Below are 16978 nucleotides of genomic sequence, written 5' to 3'. Positions count from 1 at the left end.
TACATATATTCTGAATTATCTATATAACCATACTGATCTTGCCTATGGCTTTTCTGTGGTAGTTGCTGTGGTGCTTACCATTTTTTAATAAAACATACCACAGTTTGATTCATAGTAACCATTGACACTTGGCCATAAAATGTAGCTGGTAAATTAGAGTGGTGTCTCTAAGACAACATGAATTCATAAACATCAGATGCTATGCATATCATGCATAACAGATTCTGATAATAGCATTAATATGGTAATCCTGCCTGGGCTGAAATAATTTCATTAGATTGTTAGTTGACACTTGCATGAACCTTCAGGGAACTCTGGCCATTCGTTTATGTTTGCACAACTAACATCAATGTCAGACGCAACTCTTGCCACCTAGTGAAGTCAATACCATTGCTCCTGACAAATCAATATTGTATTACTGCATGTTCACTCAGCATTGCTCTAGACTCTTGTTAGAATTCAGCTGGTGTGGTTTAAGATTTTGCCGACTATCACAAATGTGGGGGACTTCAGAGAGCATTCATATAATAGCATGCACACAAATTACTAAAAATGGCAGTGATTAGAAGGGTATTATTGCGCTATGATATCACTTCATTGTGTAATGTGATCGTTAATATGAATTAAATGTTTTAGACCTCTGCAGTCTGCAGATGAGAGGTGAGAGAAGAAATAGAATTTAAAAATAAATAGCCTAGTATAATAACCTATGACAGTGGTTCTCAACTGCTTTTGGTTCAGGTTTATGTTCAGGTAAAAGAAAAAAGAAAACATTGAAATGTACATTGAAATACCAGCAGCCAGATCACCCTGTAGCCCAAGACTGGTTGCCCACTGAAGCTAAGCAGGGTTGAGCCTGGTCAGTACCTGGATGGGAGACCTCCTGGGAAAACTATAGGTTGCTGTTGGAAGAGGTGTTAATGAGGCCAGTAGAGGGCACTCACCCTGTGTTCTGTGTGGGTCCTAACGCCCCAGTGTAGTGATGGGGACACTATACTGTCAAAGAGCACCGTCCTTCGGATGAGACGTTAAACCGAGGGCCTGACTCTCTGTGGTCACAAATTTGCCCATTGGCCTCTGTCCATCATGGCCTCCTAATCATCCTAATTGGCTTCATCCCCCTGTCTCCTCTCCACCAGTAAGCTGATGTGTGGTGGGCGTTCTGGCGGAATATGGCTGCTGTCGCATCATCCAGGTGGATGCTACACATTGGTGGTGGTTGAGGAGATTCCCCCTTCTATGTAAAGCGCTTTGAGTGCAGAGAAAAGCGCTATATAAATATAATTAATTATTATTATTATTACTAAAGATACAAGCAAGCATTTCTCCCCCCTCTTAAAAGTTAATTTACTTTGCTATCCTAACTATGGTTTACTGCATTTAATATTTTTCCTGACTTTTCCATTGTGCCTATCAGATAACGTGGCTTGTTTATTTATTTGTTTAATATATTTATTTATTTGCGGTGACCCACAATTTGGTAACCTCTAAAGCTTTAGCTGAAGAGTATAATTAGCATCACTAAATGGAAATGCAAATATTACTTTTCAAAAAGGTTTCTCGAACACTCCCCCGGTCTCCTATTGGTCAGCTAAAGAGATAGTCCCGCCCCACACATGCCATTGGTTGAGACAGTGTTGCTGTGTTGTGCTGGTTAGTTTCGAATCAACATACAAATGACTTAAAATGGTAAAATTGCATGCTTCATCTTAAAATATTACATGACATTAATGAAATTAATTCACACACAAGTACTGCTTTCATTTGAAGTGAATGTATGAAAGTGGAAACTGGCCTTCAGAAGTGCAGCTCAACTCCATCAACCCAGCAAAGTCTCTGAACAATATTCTTAATATTCTTAAGGCTGACTAAACAGTCTTAAGAGGCCGCACTCAACGCATGTTACGTCATTCCAAGGGGAAGCCTATCAAAGTTTCAGAAGATTCAAGCATGAAACGTTGGGCTTTTGAAACTCTGAGCAAGTATAATTGGATCTTCTCAATATCAAGGACAGTAGGGGGCTGTCTTGTTCTTATCGGACGGGAATCCGCATTGCATAACCACGCTTACAGATGAAAGGACAACACACTCTGGGAATATTATTCTTTAATTCCTTGACCATTGTGAGTTTATATCTCACAATTCTGACGGGGGAAAAAGTCAGAAATGTGAGATTAAAAAGTTGCAATTACCTTTTTCATTTTTTTATTAATTTATTATTATTTCTTGGCAGGAACAAGCATCCATATTAAGATTTAGCAGTTTGATAACATTTCAGAAATGTAGTTTGATAATATGAAAATTTCAACATGATTGTCTTGCTCTGTGTGTTTCTATGAAATCTGTGCTGGAACAAATATCGCCCATACATTTGCTCTCATATTGCATTATTAATACATTAGTGTGTCTCTGAGGGGCAAGGACAGAGACGCCTTCATTATTATGTAACGTATATCGCTCTTGTGAGATAATACGCCAAAGGCTGAGAAATGTATGCACACACACCAGCACACACAGCAACTAATCACCTGTGACCTTGAATTTCCTTGAACCTCTTCATCCGCCTCCTGCATGCCTCGACGTCTGTCTTAACCCTGCAGTATATACTTTAGTGTTCCTGTTAGCTCTGTTCCAAATCACTGGCTTCTAAGGGAGCATCTGAAATGATACCTCGTAAGCGACTGATCTGTAGCAAAGCTGATACAGCAACAAACTTCCCTTTCAACTCTCACTATTTATGAATCTGACATTGTTGAAGTATATATTCTGTATATGACACATATTTAATGTAGTAGGCATTTTATTTTTCATTTTCCAATTTTATTAAAGGGTAACTCTCACCAAAATGCAACCTAGGGACTTTTTGTGAATCTACCCGAGGCAAACTTTCGTTTAAAAGCATAATTAGAATGGAAACGCCACTTTTAAGTTTGACCGTATTTTCATTTTCGGTCAAATTGCCTTTTGAATGGGAGTGCTTGGGGCACTTTTATGATAGCATCAAAAATCGCAATTTTTAAAACACTAAGAAGGCTAGACACAACATGAAACTTTGCTCGAAATATCACCAGAGGCTCTACACATGAACTCGAGCATTGAGAACATTGTTTGTGTACACAGATTTTACTAAAAAGAAAGATTTTGAACAACTCACTGTAGCTGATTTGAAAAAGGATGCTCATATAAGAAGCAATACTACAATTCAGAGTCAGTTCATTCACATTCGGAGATCAACTATTTTTGACTGTCAAAATGCCGGCGGACACAGCTACAGTGAGTTGTTCAAAATCTTTCTTTTTAGTAAAATCTGTGTACACAAACAATGTTCTCAATGCTCGAGTTCATGTGTAGAGCCCCTGGTGATACTTCGAGCAAAGTTTCATGTTGTGTCTAGCCTTCTTAGTGTTTTAAAAATTGCGATTTTTGATGCTATCATAAAAGTGCCCCAAGCACTCCCATTCAAAAGGCAATTTGACCGAAAACGAAAATACGGTCAAATTTAAAAGTGGCGTTTCTACTCTAATTATGCTTTTAAACAAAAGTTAACCTCGGGTAGATTAACAAAAAGACCCTAGGTTGCATTTTGGTGAGAGTTACCCTTTAAGTGCAAAATGTTTCCTTCAGCCATAACATTTTCATCAGCAAATTTTGTGCGATAAAATATGACATTTTATTCTGGATTTTTTATTATTATTATTCTTATAAAGTTTTATATGATAAGTGAACCCTGCATTTTTTCTTTGAAGAACAAATCAGTTATTGTACTAAGTATTGATTTCTATGTGCATATGCATTTACACAGAACACCATTTATCATGTGTCTTTCCGTGTAAATATGCACATAGAAATCAATACAATAACTGTGACAATCAACAAATGTCAAAAGGTGAGCTCTCAACATCACCACACAACAAATAACTGACAATAATGACTAAATTAATAGCAACTGCATTAACAAATAGGCAAAATAATCCTATAACTGTCATGTTGTGTTACAGACAGAGTTTAATACACTCAAAGTTTAATCTTAATACCCTAGGTAGGCAGACAGGCAAAAGCAAACACAACTTAATGTAACGGTGATCATACAGGGAATGAAGGCAAGGGCACAACTTTAAGTAACAAACACAAACGAGATGATTAATAGAACACAGCTGGTACAAATGAACTATGGTGAGCATGGTAACAAAGGAGTGGCGGGAAAACTGAACAAAGGAAAACATGTGACTAATGAAAACAAACTGAACATAATAGTGACAATAGGCTTGTTTGAGATGCGCCTTGCCTCGCCTGAAATGTATGCGAGAGTAGGCGGCTGCAGTGAGAGGAGGAGTGAAAAAAGCGCAGGCAAGCCGGACAGTTCAATCTTCTCGTAGCGGATCTGACACCTGCAAGATCAAAGATGGATATCATGGGATTCACGCTTGTGCACAGTGTTGCTAATAAACTGTATGTAATTCAAGTTCTGTTGCTTTTATATGAAAATAAATAAAAGGAACAAGACACCCAAAGTACTTATTTAATTCCATTCCAAATACATGTTTATCTTTATTTTTTTCTTTAATACAGACACATGTGTTTTTATTTATTTTATTTTTTTATAAAAATTTAATTGCATAACCCAAAGAGATCGCACTGTCAGATAGTTTGGGAATATTCACACACAGCATATACACATAAAACATGATATTAGAGTTTTAAAATCAAACATTTTAAAAGAGAACAATACATCATGGTTGTTTAAACCAATGAGCATTAAGCTGTGTCGTCGGCAAGTCGTTTCCCATCATGCTTTTGATCAGCGCAGCCGGTGGAGAGCAACTGCGCTCGACTGCAGAATCCGACACGTGCGCCTTGCGCTCGCGAGAGATTTTTGACATACGTCAGCATGACATCAGAGCAAGGCGGACCGCACTCGGACACATTTCTAGCCGGCATGCATCTCGCACTGATCACCGGTGATCGGTTCTGCGCATATTTTGCTCATCTCAAACAAGCCTAGTAACAGCAACTGCATAATTTATTTATGCTGCATTGCATGCTGGGAACCACCAAACATCCTTAACAAATCACAGTGGCACTATTCAATATTAATTGTTTAAACAGTTTTTGGCTAGTTGGAGCAACATTGGGGGAATACTGTTGGTCTAATGTTTCTAAGAAACATCTTTGAGACCCAGAGTCTAGAACACTAAATAAAATGTAATTTATTTTGTACCTTGTGGTGTAGCCTACTAACTAATATAACCTACTTAAAGTCCCCATGAAATCAAAATGTGTTTTTTTGTGTGCCCCTTTTACCATGAATGTTAGCCTTATGGTTAAAAGCTGTGCTCCAAAACAATGACAAAATTCACATTTAGAAGAAATAAGCATTCAAAACATACAGTCTCTCACTTCCACCAATATGGATCAATGATTTTGATGACATCACTCTGCACTTCAGCTTGTAATCAGATTTTCTGTCCAATCAAATGCTCTCTACAACCTAAAGCCGCAGCGTCCCGCCCCCTACACTATAGACGCTGAAGCTGTGACTGAAATCGGTCATTTGTTCACACATTTACTATTTTCTACATGGTGAATGGCACACAGTGCACTATATAGGGAATAGGGAACGATTCAGACACAGTGTAAATATGCTTTCCATTGGGGCGAGCTGTTTGAATATGTCCCGCCCTGTCTTCCTGTTTCAGTGGAAATTGCGTCAACACATTGAATAATGCTGCGCATTTCAAGACACTTCAGTGGGCCTTTAAAGTCAGCATGAAACTCTATTGTGACTAATATCTGAGTGAAATGGCTTCTCAAATGTAAAAAAAAAAAGAAAAAGAAAAAGAAGAATGGCAGGACTTGATTGTCCATTTGGGAATTGATTGGATGGTTGTGGTTTGCTATTGGTTGATCTCCTATGAGTGACAGGTTGTCCCGCCCTCACGCCAGTAAACACATCATCAGAGAAGAGATGTCGATGCAAGAGGAAGGGAAGTTATTTTGATGTAAGATTACGAAGGCACATGAATTTAAATAATAATAATAATAACATGCAGGGATAAATCATTTTAAAAAGTACTGCAATATTCCATAATAAAATAAGAAGTCAAGTTTGATTTCATAGTGAATTCAAAATAATGGAAGGCATCTAAAAATCAGGTTTGACATACCATAGCTTTGACAGAAAATAAGCAGAATTATAAAAAATTGTCAAAAAATAAAATAAAACTGTCAGTCTCAAAATGGTCTTGATACTCACAGATATAAACAATAAAAAAAAAATGTTTCTCTGATCCTTTTTTAAAGTGAAAATGTTTTACATTTCTCAAAACTAAATGGCAGGAGAAACTGCAGGACTTGTTTTCTCTCATATCTCAAGAATCAGTATAAGGTAATGGGATTGGCAAATTTTGATCATATCTGACACTAAACCAATTGTTGTGCTCGGAGGCAATGCTGGAAAACTAATCTTTGGTAAATCTCAAGTTTTGTTTTGCATTAGAGCTCAGGTGCTTTGGTGGCCCGTTTAAATGCACCTTTAATTGATTATGATATGCCACTGTGAAGTAATTGAAATGCCAAGTGCTGATACCGTCAGCATGCAGGAACACTCAGGTAATCAGCTGAATTTAGGAGATATTCAATTGAAATGCATGAAGGCTGCATGAATGAGTCACACAATCTGTTACAAAAATTTGTGTAACTTTCAGGTAGAAGAGAAGACGTTTTCTTTAACCTTCTGCTCTCACACCTGAGCTGCCATTGTTTCCTTTAAGAGAAAATTAGTAAACTTGAATTACTCATTCAGTCTGCAGCATTTACAATCAATAGAGAAGAAAACCTTGATGTGCTGCTTTTGAATGAATTAAAGAAAATATTACTTTTTATCAAAATTGTATGAATGCGGTTTGAAATTTTTTGTTTTGCAATTACTTTTCAGAAGCAAGTCTGGCGGATGACCAAACAGAAAAATTGTCTTATTGAAGATCAGGATATCAACCTACAGTACGTTTATGTAAGGATTCTGACACACGTGTTTTATACATTTGCATAGACAAATGTAATTTTTACGTATTAAAAATATCTACATAGTAGTATATTTTTCACATCATCACTGTACATTCATCCTGTTACTTTTTCTTGGAAATAGTTAGAGTAAGAAATTCAAAAATATCTATATAAAAATTATTATGTTCATTTACAACAAATAATTGACATCGTGGGACTTTTTTACTCTCATATCTCAAGAACCAGATTGCCAAATTGTGATCACTTCTGACACTAAACCAATTGTTGATTTCATAAAGATTTTTATACAGTACTTCTAAATCTGTGCAAATACTTCGTTTTAGATGCTGTCGATACATCCATCTAGCATCTTATGTTATATAATATACTACAATATATAATAACAGATCATGAAATGAGACAATTTACATTCAAATAATTATTTATTTATTTATTAAACATTGTGTAATGTTTATTTATGAATTTTATTTCAAAGTGTTACCAGTTTTGGAAATATGTCTCTGATGCATTATAGATTTCAAAAAACATTCTTCAATAAAAAGTTTGAAACCATGAACAAAGCAGCTCTGAGATGAACCTCATTTGAACAACAAAAGGTAATACTTAAAATCTTTATCTCTATTGAGAAAATGAAAAGGATTTTTAAATCCAAAACCACTGCAGCGCTTTATTAAACACTTGTAAAATTTTGCAAATTGGAAATCTTTAAGGTCACATAATTATAAGCTCTCTGTTTAATTCTGAGTGGGGTGAGGAAAGACCAGAAGAGAAGGGATAAAATATGTAATTATTATTTCTTCATGAAATGCAAAAAGACAACAAGGTCAAATGATCTATTCACCACAGCAACAACGTGAACCTTAACCACACACGTGCACACACACATACACACACACACACACACACACACACACACATGTTGGGTTTTCCTGATTTATTGGGACATTCCATAGACATAATGATTTTTATACTGTACAAACTTTCTATCCCCTAACCCTAAATCTACATCATATAAAGCTTTCTGCATTTCTGCATTTTCAAAAAACATCACATATGATTTATAAGCTGTTTTCCTTGTGGGGACCCAAAAATGGACAAGGATTTTGAATATTGAAATTGACATACTTTATATTCCGAAGAAAATAATCAGTTTAACCTAGAAAGGAACCCAGGCCTCAGGAGTGAGAACATCTCATCCTAGCCACAAGAACACAGGGGGGGAACCAAGTAAATATTCAGCAAAAAGAGCTTTAAAACATGTTTACTTTCTAGCCCTGTAGCCAATCTGATACGGCCGTGAGTCACTGCGCTGATTAAACTAGAACAAAGATAAAAGCCTCTGAGTTTTAATACCTCTCTATCTGACTCCTCAGAGTTTAGAAGAACACTTATCTTCTCATTAGTCCCTGATGAGGAATTTCAGAAGTTATTCAGGATGAATCAATTAGTGCCAGCCATACCAGAAGTATGAAAGGACATTTTCATGCTGCTACTTTAAATATAAAGAAAACATACCTTTCTACTGTGTATATCATAGTTTAGAATTTCACACACACACACACACACACACACACACACACACACGCACGCACGCACGCACGCACGCACGCACGCACGCACGCACGCACGCACGCACACACACACACAAAATAATTGTCAGCTCAGGTATACGTTTTTTAAAAATACCCTTTTTACATTCACAATGCATCTTCATCCCTTCACAAACAATATGCCATTTTTGATGGGATGGAACATTTAAAATCAACATGGCAGCTGCTGTCACTGTCACCAAGGTTGTGACCTCAGCCAGCAAAATTTAAGAGTCAATAAACAGACTTTTCTAAATAGTAGGGGAAAAAAGAATAAATAAAGATTACATTTTTATATATTTATTATTTTAACTGATATTTATCCTTTTTATTTATCCTTTTTATGTTTACCATTGAGGTGGACATTCTATGCTTGAGAAATCCTGTCAAGGATAATGCAAGAAAAACTATGGCTGAATCCGAAATCTAAATCTAAACCCTTATTCAGTATTCCCTACGTTAGTCCACTAATACTGTTCACTTGAAGGAGTGAGTGGATTCAGACAGCCGTTGAGCGTACATCGGTTGTACACTCGTTATTGCAGTGCAATGTAGGATTGAATAAGTGAACTCAATAAAGTCCACTATGGTTTCGGACACAACTACAAATGGCTGTCCCCTCAAATAATGCTCTATTTTGAGGGTATAGGGGGCGATTTCGAATTTAGCCTATGGCTCCACTTCTTCTTCACTGGATTTACTATGGATTGTGAACCAACTTAACTAGTACTAATTGCATACCGCCCCCTACTGTGCTGGAGTGTGATAAGAATTGAATGTAGGTTTGTGTAGAACAGATGATTTCCCATTTCCCACGTTTCTAATACCTTTCACGATCACTTTTATCATTTCTCCACTATAGGGTCTAACATTTTCTTTTAAACATTAAAAGTTTTCTATTATTAATAATAATTAATATTATTATTTAAATAATAAAATAATATATATTTAGAGTTTTTTGGTTTATCAGTTTTATTAGCCTACTAGATGCTGTGCGCTTTGCATTGTTTTTATATGTTTAAAGGTCATGCCCCTGCTCATTAAATAAAAACGAAAAGCAGTAAACACACTCTCTGCAAGAGGCAAAATAAACATGCATTTTCTGAACAGTTTAAGTCCTATTACTCGACTATAACTTGTGGGAGGGGGACAGAATAATTAGAGGATTGAGCTTATAAAGCACTGCTCTCTCTCCCTCTCTGTTGGTTGCAGGGAAAGGTCAACCTATTCAGAGTCTGATACTCATAAACTAAGTATTCATGGCCTGTCGCTGAAATGCTACATTTATACATGCTTGAGTAGTGACACAATTAATACAGAGGGCTTTGACAGGCATATGTGATTGCTGCTCAAGAGCAGAGGATATGAAGAGCAGAATGAAGATGAGGCGTATGTTCTTTATTAATGGCACAAGGCAGATGATCTCATGGCTGAAACCTTAATTAATAATTCATATATAACTTAAAGCCAAATTAATCTGAATTGGCTTTAGCTTGGTGTAGGGCACAACGGAGCTAAAGACTCCCCTTAAAGAATATTAGGTTATTTTTCTGATTCACTTTCATGTACACTTTCAAAATATATTATTTGATCATTTTTGGCCATTTCTATGTTTAAAGTCGGCATGAAACAGAAGTTGTGACAGACTTTTCTTCCCTATTGTAATGTATATCCGAGTGAAAAGGCTTTTCAAACAAGAAGAAATGTAGGGTGTGACTTGATTTTGTCCATGGGGAATTGATTTGCTATTGGTGGATCCCATGTGAGTGACAGGTTGCCCCACCCTCACACCAGTAAATATATCATTAGAGAAGAGAAGAGATGTCGCTGTAAGAAGGAGGGGAAGTTATTTTGATTAAAGATTATGAAGGCACATGAATAAAAATAAAATGTCATGGTGACTAACAATTTCACAACCTTTCAACATTTTTAGGTCCTCTATTATTTTGCTTTTACTGCAGTGTGTAATATTTCAGAACTGAAAAAAAAAAAAAGAAGAAGCAAAATCCTGCAAAAAAATATTGCTTTCTACTTAAAAATAATTAATTGCTCTATACAGCTATTTTGCATATTCCTCTGCCACCCATTACAGTGTTTATTGTGCTGTGTTGGTCACAGACTTTTTTGAAAACCACAAATAACAAAATTATATTTGATAAATAAGGATTTTGTCTCAGAATATTCATGACAGGGATTCTCATCAACTACTTAAATCTGCAACAAAATTACTGTTCAGTTCTGCATGCAGTGACCCAAAACATGACACAATCATTATCTGCTTTTCCACTTGTTTTTGAAATTAAATCATATTGCAATGTATTATGTAATTGCAACTGCCTTTGAAATTAAATATCTAGCAATGTTATGCCATGTTCAAGCATGTACTATACTGTCAAAGCATTTTGTGGCTGCTGTGGCTTTTGACATTTTGAAGATTGCTTTGCTATAGGCTGAAATAATAAAATATTCATTGTCACCATTGCTGCCTTGACATGTAATAAATAATACATTAGGCTATATCTATGATGCTCTTTACAGGCACATGAAAGCCAATAATTCAAACATAGAAGAAGTAATAACCCAAAACATGCCTGTCAGAAACATGCAGTAACCAATTCAGGATGAGCACTGAGTGCGTCTCCGCTTGTTCTGTTCTTCTTTTGACTTCAGAAGAGCTATAGTTAAAGGACATCTGCTGCAAAGGTTGTTTTTCTTTTTAATGTCTGAATGAAATGCTGTGAAATGCAGTGCATGCAGCTTCGCCCATGCTTCTGAGAGAGCTGATATGAGTCCGAGCTGGATGGATTTAAAGCACAGCTCTGTCTCAATTGCTTTTCACAGCTCATTAGATGTGCTGTTTAACTGTGATGGAAGCTGGCGGCTTTCACTCGACACACAGGAGTGTAAATGTGAATGCGTTTGTCTATGTGTGTGTGTGTGTGTGTGTGTGTGTGTGTGTGTGTGTGTGTGTGTGTGTGTGTGTGTGTGTGTGTGTGTGTGTGTGTGTGTGTGTGTGTGTGTGTGTGTGTGTGTGTGTGTGTGTGTGTGTGTGTGTGTGTGTGTGTGTGTGTGTGTGTGTGTCCTGAGGGAACACAAAGTCAGCAGAACACCTGAAGAAATGAACAGGACTGCAGCAAGAAATCCAATATTGCACTACAACACAGCATGACACACCAACAGTATTCAGCAGCACACACTGCATTCCACTGTTCATTACAGTGTCAATTTACAGAGGCATTCATCTAATAAGGAGAGCAAAAGCTATAGTTTTCTTAGCACGTACAATCCTCAAGAGTAAGTAGAGACAAATAAAGAATAAAAACGCTTTTCACAGCTTTATATTTTACACTTATATATTTTTATATAAGTGTGTGGAACTGGAATATACTAGTAACAACATGCCTTGCCATGCCAATATATTTTAATACAAATCTACATCCACAAATCCTTCATAAACAACCAAAAAATCTTTAATATTCAACATAATACAGTGTCACAGATCACCTTTTTCCAGAAACACATTAAAATCAATTAATCTCATAAATGGTTTGCCTGACTAAATTTTACAAATGTTGATATTCAGGTGATATGGCAAAATTAAGAAAAGCATATACATTCATTAAAGCTAAAATATGTTTTTTTGTTTTTTTCGCTAGGGGTCACTAACCTCTTACAATAACAAAGGCGTAGGTTGATGACGCATAAGCATTAAAGGTACAATATGTAAGAATTTTATAATAAAATATCCCAAAATCACTTGCACAGTGTGATATTTTTCCTGCAGTTGTGTACTTACAATATCCCAAAAGTTCCCAAAGATTTTTAATTTCAGAGAAATTCCAATTTTAAATAATTGGCCGTCCCGGAATCCCTCTTCACTTGTCGCCTGTCACTGACGTAATATCCGTGTTATCCCTGGTCTCCGCTCGTACTGCCATAGTAACCATGGCGACAGACGTGGACAACAGCGTTATGTTTAGCGGCACGCTCACGCTGTTGTTGTTGTTTCGTTCAAACATTATGGATCATGGCAAGCAGACTTTGGGAAAAAAGGAGAACTAAAGCAAGGATCAATATCAGCGTGGCGTTTTCGAGATGCCGAGAGCTCCACGTCTGCAACTAATTTCAACTTGACAGAGCTCTTACATGTACTTTATTTATTAGACAGGTGAGCAAATGTACATAAAACTAATCAATGTTATACAGCTCAACATGATGAAATGTTAGAATATGATCAGTATGTTATTCTAATGTTGATCTAGCTTACTGCTAGTTTCATACAGCCAAACTAACACATGGAATAACATTATAACTTTCAACACACTCAAATGCAGTTTAGTGTGATAGTGTAGAAACAGTGCTGCATTACCTCACAAGTTTCATTTGTCTAATAAACTAACCTGTGTGAGTATTAATTCAGCACTTGCGGGTAGTTTGGTGAATGAAATGTCCTTATTCCTTTATATCCGCGAGGCTCGTGGGACGCGCGTGTGGCGCTGATACCTGTCTCTTATTATCAATCGCGCCCTGCTTCAAACCACACTCATGATAAAAACATCAATGTATTCACTCATCCATAAACATTATTAGATCCTTCAGCTTGACGACAAGTTCCATAATTCCGCAGGAAATTTTGCGTCATCAACCTACGCCTTTGTTATTGTAAGAGGTTAGCGACCCCTAGCGCCGAAAAAAATTACATATTGTATCTTTAAGCGAAATTATGGATCTTGTCGTCAAGCTGGTGGATCTAATAATGTTTATGGAAGAATGAATACAATGATGTTTTTAACATGACTGTGGTATGAAGTAGGGCGCGCTTGCTAATGAGAGACAGATATCAGCGCAACACGCGAGTCTCGCGGATATAAAGGTATAAGGACAATTAATTCTACCGAACTACACGCAAGTGCTTTATTACTACTCGCACTGGTCAGAAAGCAGCGCTGTTTCACTAACGTTACCTCCTACCTCCTAACGTTACACTATCACACTAAACTGCATTTGAGTGTGTTGAATGCTATTATATGTGTTAGTTTATTGGCTGTATGAGACTAGCAGTAAGCTAGATCAACATTAGAATAACATACAGATCATATTCTAACATTTCATCATGTTGAACTATATAACATTGATTGGTTTTATGTACATTTGCTCACCTGTCTAATAAAGTACATGCAACACTCTTGACAGAGACGCCACTCGTGTCTCTGTCAAGTCGAAGTTAGTCATGGACGTGAAGCTCTCGGAATCTCGAAAACGCCACGCTGATATTGATCCTCGTTTTAGTTCTCCTTTTGTCCCAAAGTCTGCTTGCCATGGTCCATAATGTTTGAACGAAACAACAACAGCGTGAGCGCGCCGCTAGGCGTAACCCAGTTGTCCACGTCTGTCGCCATGGTTACTATGGCAGTACGAGGAAAACAAGGGTAATGCGGATATGACGCCATTTACTGGCGACTCCCTCACACCTGCTCACACGTCCCGGTTCCTTGGTTTAAATCGCAGTTTTCTCACTATTTACAAATAGTTGGAAACATTTGGGATATTGTAGGTAATCAACTCAACAAAATATATAACACTGGCCAAGTGGTTTTGGGATATTTTACTGCAAAAATCTTACATAGTTCACCTTTAAATGTGCTGAGATGAGACTTTGTGTCATCTATAGTCAAGAGAAAAGGAATAGCCGCCACTTCCACAAAACATGAGAGGAAATACAGAAACAAAGCCGAGGTTGAATCCTCGCATGACAATGATTGGTAGTTTGTGTATATATCATATTCATTTTGGCATAAAGTTAGTCAAAAGCAGCTTTAAATTAGTGCTGTGAGTTTGTTGGTGTTAAAGGTCACTGCAAATATCAGGGTGATTCAGTCATGAGTCAAGCCTTGCTGAGATGAATGAGGGTACACAGGAATCATGGAGTTAAATTTACTACCTTTTAAGAACTTTTTTAAGACCCCTTCCATACATTTTAAGACCTCATCGCCACTTCAAGTTTTAACCGTTACATCGGCGACACCTTACATTTACTATATTGATTGTGAGATAGCACAACTAAACAGTAGTTTGTGATAACTCCTTATCAATGCAACATAATTCCGAAAGGTGGGAATGAAGCACAAGATAATTAATTAATTGACTAACCCAATGCAAGGTTTATTAGAAAGAGAAACCAGATTAGACCAATAAACAAAACAATTGAAAAAAAACGTATGGAAGTGGGAAAATAAACTTCGAGTTCACACAGTATATTCAAAAGATGTATTTGTAACATCAACTCTTATAACTGTCTGCAAACCATAGCTCTTTTGTTGTACACTTCTCATGACAAACACCTGACTGGTCAGACAGTTTTCCTGTGATCACGGAGTGCTTCATTTGATGCACCAGAGCAAGTCCTTCAAACACAGAGTGTCAGTACTAGGGGTGTGCACGAATATTACTGTAATTATTATTAGAAAAATAAAATACTATTAGAATTTTACTCTTTGCTGGTAAATGCTGTGAATCCATGATAAATCCATGCACTAGCTCAAAGTTATAATTAAATGCACTGGGTGGCGCTGTGGAGCGTGTTGACTGTATTTGATCACATAATGTCGTCGTCTGCCTCGCGAAGTTTGGAATTACTTGGATGAAAACGATCTTACTAAATTATATTACAAAATGGAATTACTTTTAATCAAATTATTAATGATACTGAATTATCATAATATCATCACCACAATGAGAAATCACATGAAATCCAAACACCAGTCGAATGCATTCACTGACTTGAGTGTATATGTACGTTCTGTACGATAAGTGGTTTTACAACGATGTTCAACCAGGTGTAAAGGCACATATGCGCGATCACACAGCAGTGCAGTCAGTCAGTGAGCGCGGTAACAGATGACGTCACATCTAGCGGGATTCTATAATTAAACTGTCGGTACACGATCCGTTCCACCTGCACGATCCGTTTCACGCATGCGCGTAATGGTTTTCCTACACTATCGGTAACACGCATGCGATGAAACACTTGACGGCCGGGCGGCACAACTTGCGGCATAACGTTAGTTGTATTGTGTTTAACATTTCACAGCGGGTCTATTTTGATACTTTTAAATGTAGCTCCAATCCAAAATAATAAAGGAGTTGTGAGTTGTTACATGAACATATGATCAGTTTCCTCCATACTCTCCTATGCGATTCATTGCTGTATGGTCTTAGGCTTAACTTACTTAACTTGCCGTGTTTTGGTCTGAGGTCAGTAGTCAGGCGCGCTGTAAGCTGTTTCATGCGAGGGGGGCTGAGGGCTGGGTTGGAAAATGTGACGTCATTATGTTGTGGCTGACGACAAGACATGACATTTCTCTGTACTGTATATATGTTGTAGCCATTAAAGAAAACATTTAGTTTCATATTTGTTTAAATATTATAGGCTAATGTTATTTTTTTATTTAAGCAATGTTGATTATGAAAGTGAGCATATGCAGCATGAGAAAGATAAAGATACATCATGAGATGCAATATGGCTGGAGACATGGAGTGGATAAGACATGATTTTGACCACTTCATTGAGTTTTGTTTTGTAGAAAGACTATTTTTAAAAGATTTTCGTTTTGTATAAATTGTATCTTAATTTTGATCAATGTTTTATCAACCACTTGCCTGAATTTAATAAATAAGTAGCAAATATATAGCAGACAATGTAATAAGGCGCCGGCACAATCACTTGCATTGCACGTGAACTGGAGGGCGCCGAAACTCAGCTTGTGCCTCACAGATTTGAGAAATATAGGCTATCTATTATAGAAAGCTTGAAATGTCTACTTTTAAACGAAACTATTCAAAACGCAAAGAAATAGGCTACACTCTGATTATGTAATTATCACATTTCACATGCATTTCTCTCTGACGTTCATGCGAGTCCCCACGCCAACTTCATCTTTGCAGCGACACAGAAAACACCAGTTTATTAATAAACAATTAAATGTCTCCTTGCTATTTTTGACACATTAATACTTTTGCCGGTTCTTTGTGGCAATCTTTGCGTGCGGCCGTGCGCTTGAGTGTGGCTATATTATGTACACATGCATTATCCTGTATATAGGCTAGCCTATTAAAGTTATAAAATTAATATAAAGGGGCGATTTGTCCACTAAATGAACAACTACTAGTCGACTAGAAAAAAACTTTAGTCGGAGGCAGCCCTTATTCCACATATTCTGGGTTGAGCGAGCGACCCTGAGCGGAATGAGCGAGGGAGCGGAATATTCAGAAATGCGCTCTCCGCTCATGAGCTCTGATCGGAACAAAGCATGACAAATTCAAACTGTATTTCATTTTCTCCGTAGCTTGAACACTCACTACATTAG

Source organism: Leuciscus leuciscus (assembly GCF_965113295.1).
Source record: "Leuciscus leuciscus genome assembly, chromosome: 2".
NCBI classification, from domain to species: Eukaryota; Metazoa; Chordata; class Actinopteri; order Cypriniformes; family Leuciscidae; genus Leuciscus; species Leuciscus leuciscus.
This window is presented reverse-complemented; position numbering follows the sequence as displayed.